This window comes from Marmota marmota, unplaced genomic scaffold, assembly GCF_001458135.2.
Source record: "Marmota marmota marmota unplaced genomic scaffold, marMar, whole genome shotgun sequence".
NCBI lineage: Eukaryota > Metazoa > Chordata > Mammalia > Rodentia > Sciuridae > Marmota > Marmota marmota.
In genome coordinates, this window is record NW_025999913.1 from 1935872 (window position 1) to 1950937 (window position 15066).

At 41.2% G+C, this 15066-nt stretch overlaps 1 pseudogene; it reads right to left on the reverse strand.

Annotated features, from left to right (window-relative positions):
* Positions 1–13807: 13807 nt before the first annotated feature.
* LOC107149371 lies at positions 13808–14679 on the reverse strand (annotated as a pseudogene).
* Between the last annotated feature and the right edge of the window lie 387 nt (positions 14680–15066).

A 15066-nucleotide genomic window follows, 5' to 3' on the forward strand; every position in this document is an offset into this window, starting at 1 on the left:
GACCTTTATTTTATGCATATGTTAGGTGTGGTGCTGAGGATCAAACCCAGTGCCTCACACATGCTAGGCAAGCGTTCTGCCACTGAGCCACACCCCTGTCCCCTGTCATTGTCTTCATTTTACAATCAGTTTCAGCTACCTTCCTCTCTTCCTGGTCCGCTGCCAAAGACAGCATGCTAACCTTCTCCATATTTCCTCTCCTGTCCTCACACAGTCCATTCTGCACTCAGCCTCCAGAGTGAGTTCATGAAAACAGGAAAAACATGCTGTTTGACTCCTTCCCCAACTTAGGTCCCTTGACTGGCTTCTCATTGCAGTAGAATAAAAGTTTTGACAAGTTAGCCCCTACTTTTCTCTTCAGCCTCATCTCTTGCCTTTGCCGTTCAGTATGAGATTTTTCTGTTACCGGGAGCTGAAAGCGATCTGAACTGTCGAACACATGTTAGATCATAGAATGTAGCATGTTGGTCATGGAAGGAAAAGACTGAGAAAGAAGGACCATTTGAAAAAATAGGCAGAGGGCTAGAGATGTAGCTTTGTGGTAGAGCACTTGCCTGCCGTGCATGAGACAATCCCCAGCACTCCCCCAACCCCCAAAAAGCAAGAACTGGAAGTCATTATGTTAAGAGAAATAAGCCAAGCCCAGAAAGAAATACCCATGTTCTCACTCAATTGAGGAAGCTAAAATAAGTTGATCATATGGGTGTATAGAGTAGAATGGAGACCACTAAAGGCTAGGAGAAGGATAGAGGGTGGATAAAGTAGTTCTAATGTTCTGTAGCACAGTAGGGCAACTATAGTCTATAAAAATTGGATAGTTCAAAATAACTAGGGGGAAGATTTTGAAGGTTTCTAATTCATAAAAATAAATATATTTGAGGAGATGGTAATACTGATTACCCTGATTTTATCATTTCACATCACATACATGTATTTAGTTATAATACTATACCCCATAAATTAATATAAATCAATTTAAAAATAATAAGTAAATTTTAAAAAATCTTACAAAACAATATAAACAAGCCAGGCATGATGGCACACTCCTGTAATCTCAGTGTCAGGAGATTGAGGCAGGAGGGTCACAGGTTCAAGACCAGCCTCAGCAACTTAGGGAGACCCTGTTTCAAAAATGAAAAAAAAATAAGGCTGGGGATATAGCTCAATAGTAAAGCACCCCTGGGTTTAATACCAAATAATAATGTCAAGAATTATACCAATATATGTGTGTGTGTGTCTGTGTGCGTGCACATAATTCAACTGTATATATATGCTCAAAAGAAAGTAGTAAAAAATGATTTTTTTTCCTAAAAACTGAGTCAACAGACTTGCAAAAAACCAGATATGTCTTTGATCATATTCTGAAAACAAAAATGTATACTTCGTAAATATAAAATGACAAAAATTTGACACATTTCTGGGCCATAACACAATTAGAAATAACAGAAACAGAATTTAAACAGTCACCTCTTTAAAGATGTGAAAATATTGTTTTAGATAAATTAATGTCTGCGTTAAAGTGCAAATCCAAAGTACAGTGCCTATAAATATATGTATGCTTTCAAATATAGGCTGAGATGTGCAGTGTCTCTGAAAGGTGGGAGTTCTCAGACTCAGAATCACCTAGAGTCACCAGGTTATGTCAATTGGAACTCTGGCCTGACCTGGAGTTGTTAACATCATCTTAGTACAATTAGGAGCAGCAGTGGGTGGAAATGAATCTATAGCAGACATTGAGGAAGTCAGAGGACTCCTTCCTGCTGAGCCTGAACTTGACCTCATAGTCCTTTTCAGCACAGGATCCCAGGCAGCTGCTACAAATCAATTGGTGTTGGCTTACAAGACCCAAACTGCCCTCAGGCAACAGAGTGGGACCGGGTGCTGACAGCTGCACTAGGAACAAAAAATGTGACCTCTTCTAGGGCCTGGATGTTTTGCCCCCTCGCCATTCACAAGTTGAACTGATCACCAATGTGAAGTCTGTGGAAGAAGGACCTTTCCTAAGTGATGAATAGGATCAGCATCTTTATAAAAGAGGCCCAGAGAGCTGCCTTATCCCTTCTACCTGTGAGGACACAGCAGGAAGGCACTGTTTGTGAACAAGAGGCTCTCACAGACTCTCCATCTACCAGCACTTGATCTTGGACTTCCCAACCTCCAGAACTGTGAATAATAAATTTCTATTGTTTATAAGCTACTCAGTCCATGTTATAGCAGCTTAAATGAACTAAGCCCCTAAGAAGAATGTAGATCCGCCCCATGCAAAAATATGGGATCCCTGAAGTCTTTCTGGTGAAGGCTCAGAGATGGACATCTTCATTTCCTTTCTCCTGGTCTGCCTTCCCTCTGACTAGTATCAAAATTGGAGATGCATTTGACAGACATGGGCCATGTTAATATGTGGAAGTGTACACATGAAGTCATTTTTTAAAAGTGGAACACAAAATAGTTTGTACAGTCTTATTAAAATCCTGTCACGAGTGACAAATTTGTAAGAGAATGTAGAAATGGCTGGAAAAATTTTAAACTTTTAGTTTGTTTACATTTAAAAACATACTTTTAGAAATCCATTGGTCCATAAAAATTTTTAATATTCTCAGCTATCCAGAAACTTCAAGCATCTATAGTGAAGCATTTCCCAAAGGTTTCTGTCACTCATATTTTACTAGCTTGAATAATTATTTATGCATAATTCAATTGGTGAAATACAGAGTAATTAGAATTTATATAATTATTAGTAATTATATAACATATAATAAATAATGTGTTAGCTTTCTATTACTACAACAAAATATCTGAGATAAACAGGGGGGAAGGTTAATTTGGCCTACAGAATTGGAGATGATAGCCCTATTCCTTTTGAGCCTATGACAAGTGGTACTTCTAGGTGGAGAGAATGTAGGGGAACAAGCTGCCCACCTCATGGTTGCCAGGAAGCAAAAACAGAGATACTAGGGTCTTATAGCCCTCTTTGAGGGCACATCCCCAATAACTGAATTCCTTCCCACCAGGCTCCACACCTCCTAAAGTGTCTACTACCTCTGAAACTGGAAATCAAGCCTTTAACACATGGGCCTGTGGGGCATTTCAGTGTCAGGTGGATGGAGGTGGCTGGGGAACAAAGCCTGTGGAAAAGAAACACCAATCAGGCACTGACAGAACTCCTGTCAATCAGTGGGTCTCCTCGCCAATCCTGGACCTTAGCCAGCTCCCCTGACCAACCCCAGTAGGACAAAGGACTCTTAAAAACCCCCTTTCCTGTCCCAAGCCCTCCTTTCCTACCCTAAGCCCAATAAAAATTCCAGTCTGGTTGAGCCCCGCCACTTCTGCTTCTCCTTATATCCACTCTGTTGGTCTGAGGGTCCCACCAGGGAGTGAAATCTCAATAAAGCCTCGTTCAGCGGCCTTTTAAAAACTGCCTCCTTTTGGCCACAGCTGCCTGACCTTACATTCAGAGCCAATCTTTAGAGTGTGTGTGTGTATATATATACACACACACACACACACATAAACACACACACATACACACACACACACACACATATATATAAAATGAATCTGCTGTAAGGCAGTCAGTATAGATAGGTAAATCCAGTCAGATCAGATCAAGGAGGTCAATTTGGATCTGGAAAGTTGGAGAGGGATTGAAATGTTAATGCCTTCAGAGCCCTTCCTCTACCCTTATCAAGGAAACCTGCCCCTGCTCTAACCTGTTGCTAAGGGCACCTGCCCCAGGGATTGCCCTTCCCTACAGGGAGTTATAAAAGTTGTTAATGTACCCTGGGTCCCCTTCCTGCCTGGCCCCTCCATCCCATCTGCTTCTTACCTTTTGGCCACCCACTGAGCATCTCCTGGGCCTAGTCATGGAGAACAAAGGAAGCCTAAGACATATAAAAAGGCAGACCACCTCACTTCTTGGGATACCAGGATACCAGCTGTGGCCCCTTCTTTCTCCCAGGAAAAGTCTATATTAGCCCTTTTTAGATAAACCCTGCTTTATAGCTTGCCACGGCTTCTCTAATGTTATACTTCAACATGTGAAGGAGCAGAACTCATCACCAATAACCATCGGCATCTTAAGCACTTTGTATTTATTATTTCACAAGAATCTTTTCCAACGTAGGTTTATGATAGTTGATTTAGAGGTAACTTAGCAGTAGAACTGAATAACTAAAATACAGAAGTCTCTCAAAAATACAATGTTGAATGAAAAATGCAAGTAATAGAAGTCTATTTAGTTTCTACAATTATAGAAAGTTGGAAACCCTACCAAAGTAAGCACTGTGCTACTAGAGATACGTGCGCATACATTAAAACTGTAATGAAAGTCAGGAAATCTCTGCTTCCTAGCCACTGTCAAAAGGCGGGGGCTTTCTGAGAAACTGAGGCAATGTGAGGACTCCCATTCAAACCCCAATTCCCATGACCAAGTCAGAAGGATTTCAGATGGTTGCTCAGAGTAGCAGGGATAAGTTTATTGTTGCTCAGAGTAGCAGGGATAAGTTTATTGAAGGGATGGGAAAAAGGGAAGGGGACACTCTAAAGGGAGAGAGTGGATCCTCTCAGAGGGACAACATGCCTCTCCTCCACTCTACTTTTATTGGGGATCCCAGAGAAGTTTCCAGAGAGTTCCATGCAGGTCCATCTTTTGGCTTTTGACTGACAGCAGGGTGACATCAGTCTTTCAATTCCCCCCTGCCAGGGCAATTTTAGGTCACCTTGGCCTATGCTGACCAGTTGGTTCTAACTGGATTCTAATACATTTTTGCATATTTTTACATAAAATAGGAGGGGCTACTTTTATCTTCCAGAATCTGATCTGTGAAAAGTCTGTCCCTTCAAAGTAACCTGGGTTTCTCTTCTCAACGTTACTTCCTGTCTACATTTCCTTGACGATAACAGGTCATTGGCTGAGGAATGTGACATATCCTGCCCACTAGGGCCAGGTAGGGCTGCAGGCAGATTGCTTCTTGGCAAAGAAAGCATGTGGGGGTCAGCACAGTGGGGCATTTTATAGGATTATTCTCTTAACCTCCTGTTCCCACCGCCCTCGTCTATTTGCCCTCTAACAAGGCCGTGAGCCCAACAGCTCTTCTTTGTCACGCCCTCTTGCCTTGATGTTCAGCCTCATCTTGGGCCCAGAGCCAAGGAGTCAGCTGACCGTAGACAGAACCTGTGAAACCTAAGGGGGCCAGGACTGGAGAAGCCAACTTGTCACTCATTTGGGGATAAGTTCCTTCTATCTACGTCAGTGCATGGTACAGATACAGATGAGCCATCCGGAGGTGACTTATTTCAACCCTGGAATTTCTTCAGTTTCCTTCAGAATTGCAGAATGGATTAAAAGGCATGATGCACCCAAAGGCCTGGAAAAGCCGATGGCAGAGTTTTCAGAGCCCTGGCATCTCATTACAGGGACTCTTGGGATCTTCTGTTTACTTCTGTTGATGACAGTTACAGTGTTGATGATAGAGATTTTTCAGTATATTCAAGAAAAACATCAATAACAGGAAATTCTAGGAAACCTCACTCAAAAGTTCCACATCATGCAAAATGGTAACTACTTAAAGGAACAACTTTTGATAAATGAGTATTTAGAATATGACAGTATCAAAAAAAAACCTCTCAGCATGAAAAGGAACAGAAATTATATCTCAAAAACAGATGTCATGAAAAAAAATGAACTCTTTTCAAAATTTTTGCAAAACACAGGATGTTCTGTGAAGGCCACTGATCCTGTAAGAGAGTAAAATGTTACCCTTCACCATAGGCATAAAAGACTGGAAGAACTGGAAGCACATTTGCCAAGATAAGGAATGATCCTTTTAAAAAATGATGAAAATTCCAGGTTTGTAAAAATAATTAGTGGATTGTATTATTATGTGATGAAGAGGAAAGTAAATGGCCATAGGTTCACAGCGGCACATCTTCTGGAATTCATCTTTCAATAATGAATGTGTCTTCTGGGAGAAGAACATGTATATTTTTAGCTGCAACAAAGAAATTATCGATTGCTCTACCTGCAATTATATCTTTGAAAAGAGAATTGACTGTATTTAATCTGCTTTAATGTGAGATAAGAAGAAAAGGACTCGGTCCATTATGGAACCAGGGAGAGATAAGCTGCAAGAGGAAGAAAATGTTGTTTTGCATCATGACTTAGATCAGCTGCCATGTTCCTTTGTGGGGAAGAGGAAGGAGAATTGGGTCTGGAAAGATCTTGCCTTTTCTCTAATGGCCCTCAGCTATTATTCTTTCTCTTTTCAGAGGCATCCATAGAACCAATTAGAGAACCTGATAAACAGATAATCATTTCAGTGTCTTCTGGTTTTGATAACACAACAAGAACTGGAATACACCAGTGTTTTGTTCACATATATAAGTTGACATCATCTTTAAAAACTTTTTATTTTGCCATAAAATATAATTTCAAACATACTGAATAGTTAGGATAAAGAATTTCCATATAAACTTTATCAAATTTTCAGTTGTAGTTGTTCATATTTTGCTTAACTTTAAGATATGCTCCCCACATCTTTACTGATTATTTGATAGTAAATTGAGGCCATCTTGTTCTTTTGCTTAAATATTTTCCAAAGATTTTTGCCTTAGATAACCATACAACAATGATCAAAACCAGGAAATTTAGTATTGAAATGGTACTATGACCTAACCTATAATCCATGGTCACATTTTGTCAGTTGTTCCCCTAATGTCATTTTTAGGTATTTTCCTTCCATGTTCAGGATCCTGCAGTACAACTATTCATTGTGTTTGAAATTATACTTTATAATAAGTCTTCTTTTTCTTGATCTTGGCATTTTAAAAGTCAACATTTTTTAATTATTTGGTGTGTGTCATAAAATGCACCCACATTAAATCATGAGCAATATGTTTCAACAAATCTATATACATACTTCTTATAAACTAATCAGTTGAGACATAGGACATTTCCATCATTCCTACAAGTTCATTTCTGCCCCTCACCACCCACCTGGTCCCATGTAAATAATGATATTTTCTTTTTCACTACAAGTTAGTTTTGCATATTCCAGAATTTCATGTATCATGTACTCTTTGTATCTGACTTCTTTTTGCTTGGCAAGTTTTTGAAATTAATCCATATTTTTCATGTAAAAAATAAGAAAGAAAGTCAAAGGAATGCTTTTTAAACTTTGAATGATGGGTTCTCCCAGGTGGGAAGACAGAGGGGTTATGTTTGGGAAGAGCCATGCAGAAGGCTTCCAAGGTAGGGATGAAGTTCTACTTTCAGATAATAGGTACAGGGTATTTATTTACATCATGTATATTTTATATACATATATAATTTTATATGTATAAATTGGTAATTTTAAAATTTTGCAACAGCTATATAAAGATAGCAATGGACCTTTCCTTTTTGCTCATTTAAAGCATATAATTCTGATTTTTTTAGTATATGTGCAGACATGTATAACTGATACCACAGTCAATTTTAGCACATTTTCTGCACCTCAAAAAGGAGCCCATACCTTTACCTATCTCCTCTGTTCCTCTTTTCAGCCCTAAGTAAGCTACTTTCTTTCTCTGTAGGTTTGCCTTTCCAGGACTTTTGGGTAAGGGAGCCACCTGGGCTTGTGTGCCTGGCTTCTCTCACTTAGCATAATGTCTTTAGGGCTCCTCTAAGTCATAGCATGTGTCAGTACTTCCCTCCTTTTTGTGATTGTCACAATGATTTCTTTCAATTCTTATCTTGAATGCTGGTGCTCAAGGAAAAATTAGAAGGAAACAAGAAAGACAGAGCTTTCCCTGGAGATCCTGAAGGACCTTCGTCTACTTCCAAGACCTCTGGAGGGGTTGGCACATTTTTTCAGAATGTGACCAACTTTTTCTGAAACTGGAGATGCTACACCAGAACGGAACTCTGGTTCTCAATAAATGTGAATGAGGCAGGGAGTGGAAGAAAAGTTATTTTACCGAGAAAAGGGGACACCAATCAATGAGAGAGATCTAGCAGCAGGATGGAGGGAAGGAGGGGAGCTTCCTGAAGCAGAGGAGCAGACTGTGAGCCAGGAAATTCAGGGTAAAGGTGGCGAGTTCAGCTGGGGTGCAGGCTCTGAGGGGAAGGGAGGGATAAAGGGGAAGGGCAGCAGGTGTTAGACCCCAGAGGTTATGACAGGCAGGAGCTGGGGCTGGGGCATGGGTCAAAGGCCAGTGCACCAGTAGCAGCAACTTGTGCCTGGAAGTCCACGGCACCGGGGCACAGCTTTAGAACCCTGCATTTGTATTTCAGGCCCGTTGGGAATATTCATTCATTTAATCATCAACCTCTCCATGAAGTGCCTGCTATGTGACAGACTATGCAAAGAACCAGAGATACAATATGACCTTGTCCCTGCCTTTTGGGGACTTACCACCTCATGGGAACATTTGTTGCTTCTTTTCCAAGAAAGGTGGGGACCTTTCTTGGAAGTATATTCAGCATAGAATGGGCAAATTGCTTTTTTTTTTTTTAATGAACAATTGAAGAAAATGTAACTTTTTACATTTAGATGATGATTATTATTTACAAAAGTGAAAAAAGTTCTGGAGACTGTTGCACAACAATGTGAATATCCTTAACTGTTCAACTGAACATTTAAAAATGGTTAAGGTAGTAAATTTTATGTCATGTGCATTTTACCACAATGGAAAATTAAAAAAATAATAATGCAATATGGAAGAAGTAGAACTCAATTTTTCAACTTTTTTAAAGTTAACAATACAAACAAAATAGAAAATGAGAAAGCTAATTTTCCAATATTAAGGTTTACCTTGATGTCAGTAGGAGGTTGTTTGTTTTGTGTTTCTTTTTCCCATAAAAAGTAACTACATGCTTAGGAACTTCAGATGTTTAAATAAAGGGAGGGCATAAGAAATGAAGTATAGGAGCTGGGTTGTGGCTCAGTGGTAGAATGCTCGCCTAGATGTGCGAGGCCCTGGGTTCGATCCTTAGCACCACATAAAAATAAATAAAATAAGTGTAAAAAAAAAAAAAAAAGAAATGAAGTACAGGCCAGGTGCAGTGGCGTGGGCCTGTAATCCAGCTACTCTGACAGGTTGGGATAGGAAGACAGCAAGGTCAAGGTCAGCCTCGGCAACTCAGGGAGACCCTTCCTCAAAATACAGAATAAAAAGGGCCGGGATATAGCTCAGTGTTAGAGTACCAGTGGATTAAGTCCCCAGTAGTGAAAAAAAAAGTGACACTTTAAAATTTCCTTGCACTTTAAACCCTTGTGATGATTAATACATACATGGATTTATAGTTCTGAAATTTTTTCAGTGATAACATTTGTCCCAATGTGGATATTCCAGGGCAGCTATCAAAGCATTCCTATCTCCAAGCTGGGCCTCTCACCCTGAAAATATTCTTTATTAAGAATATTAAAAGCAGGAAGTGACCTTGAGTCAGCTGACCTTGGCCATCATGCTCGCTCTCACTGAAGAGTTTGATTTACTTAATGTGTTCTTCAAGTTTTGTTCCCTTCCTGATATCTCAGCCCCTATCTTCTCTGAATGCAGCACAGTTCCTTTTGGACCCCAGTAACACAGGGGCACCGACCAGTCTAATATCTGGTGTGGACTAAGCGTGCTGGGGATTTAGTGAATTGTTGAAAGTCGTGCCCCTTTTTTGTAATGCTGCTGCCTGTGAATAGCAGGTATAATTTGACTCCAGGCTCAGTTCATCGTTATCTTTTTCTCAGCTGTGCCCCTACAATTGGTATTTCTGATGTTAGACTGATACACCAAGGAAAAGAAAATCCTGTGGTTTCTGGGAGCTTCAAACTTAATTTTGACTTTTTCCCTGATTTCAGGGAAGAGAATCTATGAATAATGGAATTAGACCTGCAGCCAGTCCTTGATATGCTTACTTAATTATGAAGGTCCTTGGTTGCCTTTGCCTTGATGGTCATTGGATATTCTTAGGTGTTTATAAGACGGTTGTAGAACAGACATGAGGCTCTTTTGTCTGCTCATGACTTCCCAAGTAAAAGTAATGTTACTTTCACAATATTTAAAAATGATATTCTATTTCAGTTCACAGATAGAATTTTGCATATTAAATTATGGCCTGAGCATGTTTAAAACATTAGAAAGGTCTCGAGGACAAAGACGGTGCCTTCTCATTGATTTGGTAACTGCAATGTGGAAATGCATGTGTTATTCTGAAATCAAACCTGAAACTTAAGATTACTGTTATGGTTTGGCTCTTAAAGCCCCCACCAGGGGGCCATATGCTGAAGGCTTGGTGGCCAGTCTGTGGTGCCCCTGGGAGGTGGTGGAAGCTTTAGGATGTGGGCCAGGGTGGGAGGATGGACCTAGGTCAATGGGAGCCACCCTTGAAGGGGCTATGGGGACTGTGGCCCCTTCCTCTCTCCCTGCTTTCTGGCCACCCTGAGAAGAGCAGCTTCCCTCCTCCACATTCTCCTCACCATGTTTCTTCTCACCGCAGACCCTGAAAGAGTGAGACCAACCTGCCGTGAACTGAAGCCATGAACCAGAATAAACCTTTCCTCCTTTTGCTTCTCAGGAATTTGTAATAACAACATGAAGTTAACACAGTTATAAAAAGAAATAGGTGAAATTGTAAAAATATAATTATTTAATCCAGTATATCCAAAATATTATTTAATATGTGAACAATATAATTGTGTGATCACTTGTTTTTTGGTTCTGGGAATGCAGCTCAGGGGCACCATACGAAGTGCCATCAGCAGCCCTTTGTATTTTATTTTGAGATGGGGTCTTACTAAATTACCAAGGCTGGCCTCTCAAACTCGGAATCCTCCGGCCTTGGCCTCCTGAGCTGAAGGGATTCCAGATGTATGTGATCATGCCTGGCTTGTGATCAATCATAAATGAACTGTTTAATATCCTTTATTTTTTTTTGTTACTAAATCTTTGAAATTCACTCTGTATTTTATGTTTCCAATATGCCTCAACTCAGAGTAGCCACATTCCAGGAGCCCAGTAGCCACACCTGGCAAGTGGCTTTGCATAGGGCTCTGACTCCCCCAACCTCAAGGAGATGAAGGGCCTGACCCCCTCAATGTTTCTGCCAGAGGCAGGGGAATGCCCCTTCCCACCAACATCTCTCCTCAGGCCCTAGGAGGAAGTAAGAGTCTCCCCAAGAAACTCAGGAGAATGCAGAAAGGAGGAAATTTCCAGAAGTGGACCCCTGCTTTCCACCTGCTGCTTGGTGTGGACCAAGGAAGAGGGGACCCCATGTCTTCAAATCTGTCCGCAGCATTGACCTTGAGTTTTGGGGGCCACGGGGCCCACGTGGTCAGAGTGTGGTGGTCTGTTTCCTTCTGTGGGGTGGGGTACCATGTGAGTTGAAGCAACAATCCTATGTATACACATCTATGTGCATTTCTGTATTACTCAAGAGATCCAATTTTAATAAGAAAAGGAAATCAGTAACTGTACGGTATTATACTGTCTTTCAGATAACTTGTAATCAACAAGGTTATCAAACCCTGAGACCCTGTCAAAAATAGACATAAAAGTGTATGTATTACATACCCTGAGAGTTATTTAGCTTATAATCGGGCTGGTCAGCCATTTAGGCTGGCCCATCTGTGCTGTTGCTCTGATCTCAGATGGGATCCTTCATGTAGGTATGGTATGTATGTGAGTTTGCATGTGTGTGGTCGGTGTGGCTAACTGCTGGTTGGCTAGGTGGCTCATTCCTGGAAGTAAGCTGGCTGTCAACTGGGGCACCTTGATTCTCTTCTCCGGGGCATCTCATTCTCCAACAGGCTAGCATGGGCTTATTATTCTCATGGAGAGGGCATCATTCTGGAAGGGGGAAAAAAAAAAAAAACAAGAAGCATTCAGGACCTTTTGGCACACTTCATATCCACTGCATTCTATTGGTTAGAGCAAATAAGGCCAGCCCAGATCTCATCTGGGAGAAACAGATTCTACTCATCAATGAGAACAGCAGTAAAATCACATTTCAAAGAGCACAGGTACAGGGAAGAATGAAGAATTGTTGTTATTTTTGCAGTCAGTATCATTATGCCTTTTGCTGCAGAAAGTCTTCTAAGGTTTTGGAAAATGACACTTCTTTAGGAACAGCAGGGTTCCTTTGAGATTGGTGTGCATCTAGAACTCCACCATTGGGAATAATCGAGAGAATGCTGAAGTGACTTGGAAGGACTTGGAATGACATAGGGAAATGACTGAGGTCTGAGCTTAGGCATCAAGAAGGCCCTAGCAATATATTTTTCATTTCTAAATCATAGGAGAAATTTGAAAACATGTATAATGTACTCCACATGTTTAAAAATTCTTTTCATACCTTTTTGGTATTTGCAGGCTATTTATGATTTTCAATACAAGCTAAATCAAACTGTGCCCAAAACAATGTTACTCTGAAAGCAAGTGACATAAAAATAGAAGTGCTGAGAAGACATTTCTCCCTGCTGCAATTTAATTGAACAGCTGAGTATGACTTGAAAAGTCCTTTGATTTTAAAAGGGCAAAGCTATTTCCTGAGCTCTCAAACTGAGGTGTGGCAGTGGGGTAAGTCCCCATCACACAATGAAATCACTTAGAGCTAATGCATCCTAACCCTGACTCAGAGGCTTTCATCCCTGGATGCGTATTAGGATCACCTGGGAGCCTTTAAAATTCCCTGCACCCTAAATTGCAACACAACAGTTAAATCAGAATCTCTGGAGTAGGACCTGGGCATCAGTGGTTTTGAAGTTCTCCAGGTGATTATAGTGCTCAGTCAAGGCCAAAACCCACTGCTTTAAACCAGCATTTCTTGGTGAACAAGTTGCAAATGATTTCTCAAATAAGTGTAAGACTTTGGCTGTTGAGTTGGAGCCTTCCTGTCTTACCTGCGATGCCTGCTATCCTTGCACAAGTCAACCTCTGCTACAGCTGTTGTTCCTGATCCCCCCAGCTCCACGGGCACTGATGTCATTCTACTCACAGAGCAGTGTGCCAGGTTTCCTGCCTTTGGCGCGCGTCACTGACTTTGCTGGGGAAAATCGCATCATAAAAACTCAAGATCTTTAAACATGTTATTGATATATAACTTGCATACAGAAATAAAAGCACAAAGTATTCCTATAACTTGATGAATTATTCCAAAGTGAATAGAACTACTTATGCCTCCCCCAAATCGCTTTCTCCCAACTCCCAAAGGCTACCAAGATCTGAAGAGCTAACATTGTGTTTGTTTGTTTGTTTTTATGTATAAGACTCAATTTTTATTCCACTTTCTTCACATAAGATCTATATTTTAACTAATAGGCAACTTTATATCTTTTTTCATAGAAAGACTAATAATCTATTCAAAGGTGCAGGTCTGCCTCCACAGAGAACTGCATACGGTTAAAACCTTAATAACCTTCCTGTTATTCAACATGAAGACTAAGACCCAGTATTAGCATTCCGCCTCTGGACCACAGTTATCTAAGAGGTCAAGAGCCTAATCGGAATACACTGGAGAACATAAGCCAAGAGATCTTGAAGACCTAGGAAAAGAACCCTGGATTCTCAGACAGTAGCCACAGCTTCCTGCAGCTACCGATGTACAATTCCTATACTGGGCTCATTTCTTCCTCTAAAAAAAACCCACTGATTTTTGTAGGCTATTAAACTTTAAAAAGGTATCTTAGTTCTTTAACCCTCAGAGAACTCATCTATCTAGGCACCTAACAAAAAAATAATCAGAAGCATGTATCTTTGCCCAAAGTCTCCAGAGGGTTCAACTGCAGGAACTTTCTGTAATTTGTTACATAAGGCAACCTATTCCAATTTTTTTTTCTTAAGGAAATTTTTTCTTTGGTTTCTGTAGTTTTTCAGTGAGTCTGTGCTTGGTCTCTTCCATCCTGCTTTACAGATACTCCTTGACAGGAGGTGGTGTCAACATGTAATGTAGCCACAACTGTGCAATGACTTCTCGGTACAGGACAGTCCTCCCAAGGTCACGGTGCAGCGCAGGTGTTGCAATCTTAAACATGGCTTTGCTGTCGGGGCATTTCCAGTCTGGGAATTTTTTCAGGGTGTTCACCACACTGTCGGGTAACCCAAGGAGCTCCAGGACAGGAATGGCGTTCAGTCCTCTTCTGGCTGCATAATCAAATGCTCCAAACCAGACACCAGAAGTCATTAGATGCACGGGAATCAAAACTTTCCCATATTGCCTAAATGTTTTCTTAAATCGCTGATAAAGACTCCTAGATTTGTCTTGTAAAGGATCAAAGTCTTCTTTTTTCCTGAAAGAGTCACTTTTTCTGTGACACAGGACCACAAAGGACCTGCTATCTGGGAACCTGAGCACCTGATGACTGTCTCTTCTTTGCAAGACGCGGCAGCAGGTAAGGGCAGGCACTGCTTCTGAGGATCTTGAACCCAAACTCCTTTAGATTCAGCACTATTCTAAAGCAATGGCCACCTCATGTTCTGACCGGGTCCACAGAGACGGGTCTTCTGTGGTTCCATGCATGTCCTGTGTGGCAGCCCAGACACAGTCCGTGGTGCATTCCACTGCATTTTGAATGATGGTGGAGGATTTCAGCTTCTCACAGAGGCTAGACCCAGGACGGGGGCCGCCGTTCCCGCCGCCCAGCCTGACCTCAGCTCCTTGGAGGCCGCGAGTGTCCACCTGGTGGAATGCGGGTGGGGCAGCAATACCCACGGCACTCGGGTGGATGCTCAGCCCCACGCCCCCGATGCCAGCCGCTCCTACCACCAATATGCTTGGCCACAGCCCGGAGCTGAGTCTCTCGAACATTGTCTTTTTATAAACAATTTTTATTACAGAAAAATTTAAACCTATGCAAAATGAACAAAATATTATAGAACACCCACCCAACTTTCTCAAAAAATATTTTTAGTTGTATGTGGACATGACTCCTTTATTTTATTTATTTTTAGGTGGTGCTGAGGATCTAACCCAGTGCCTCACACGTGCTGGACAAGTGCTCCACCACTGAGCCCCAGCCCCAGCCCTTCACCCAAATTTGAACAGCTAGTTATTGTCTGCCATTTTTGTTTCCCCCTTTCTCTACCCCTCACTGTATT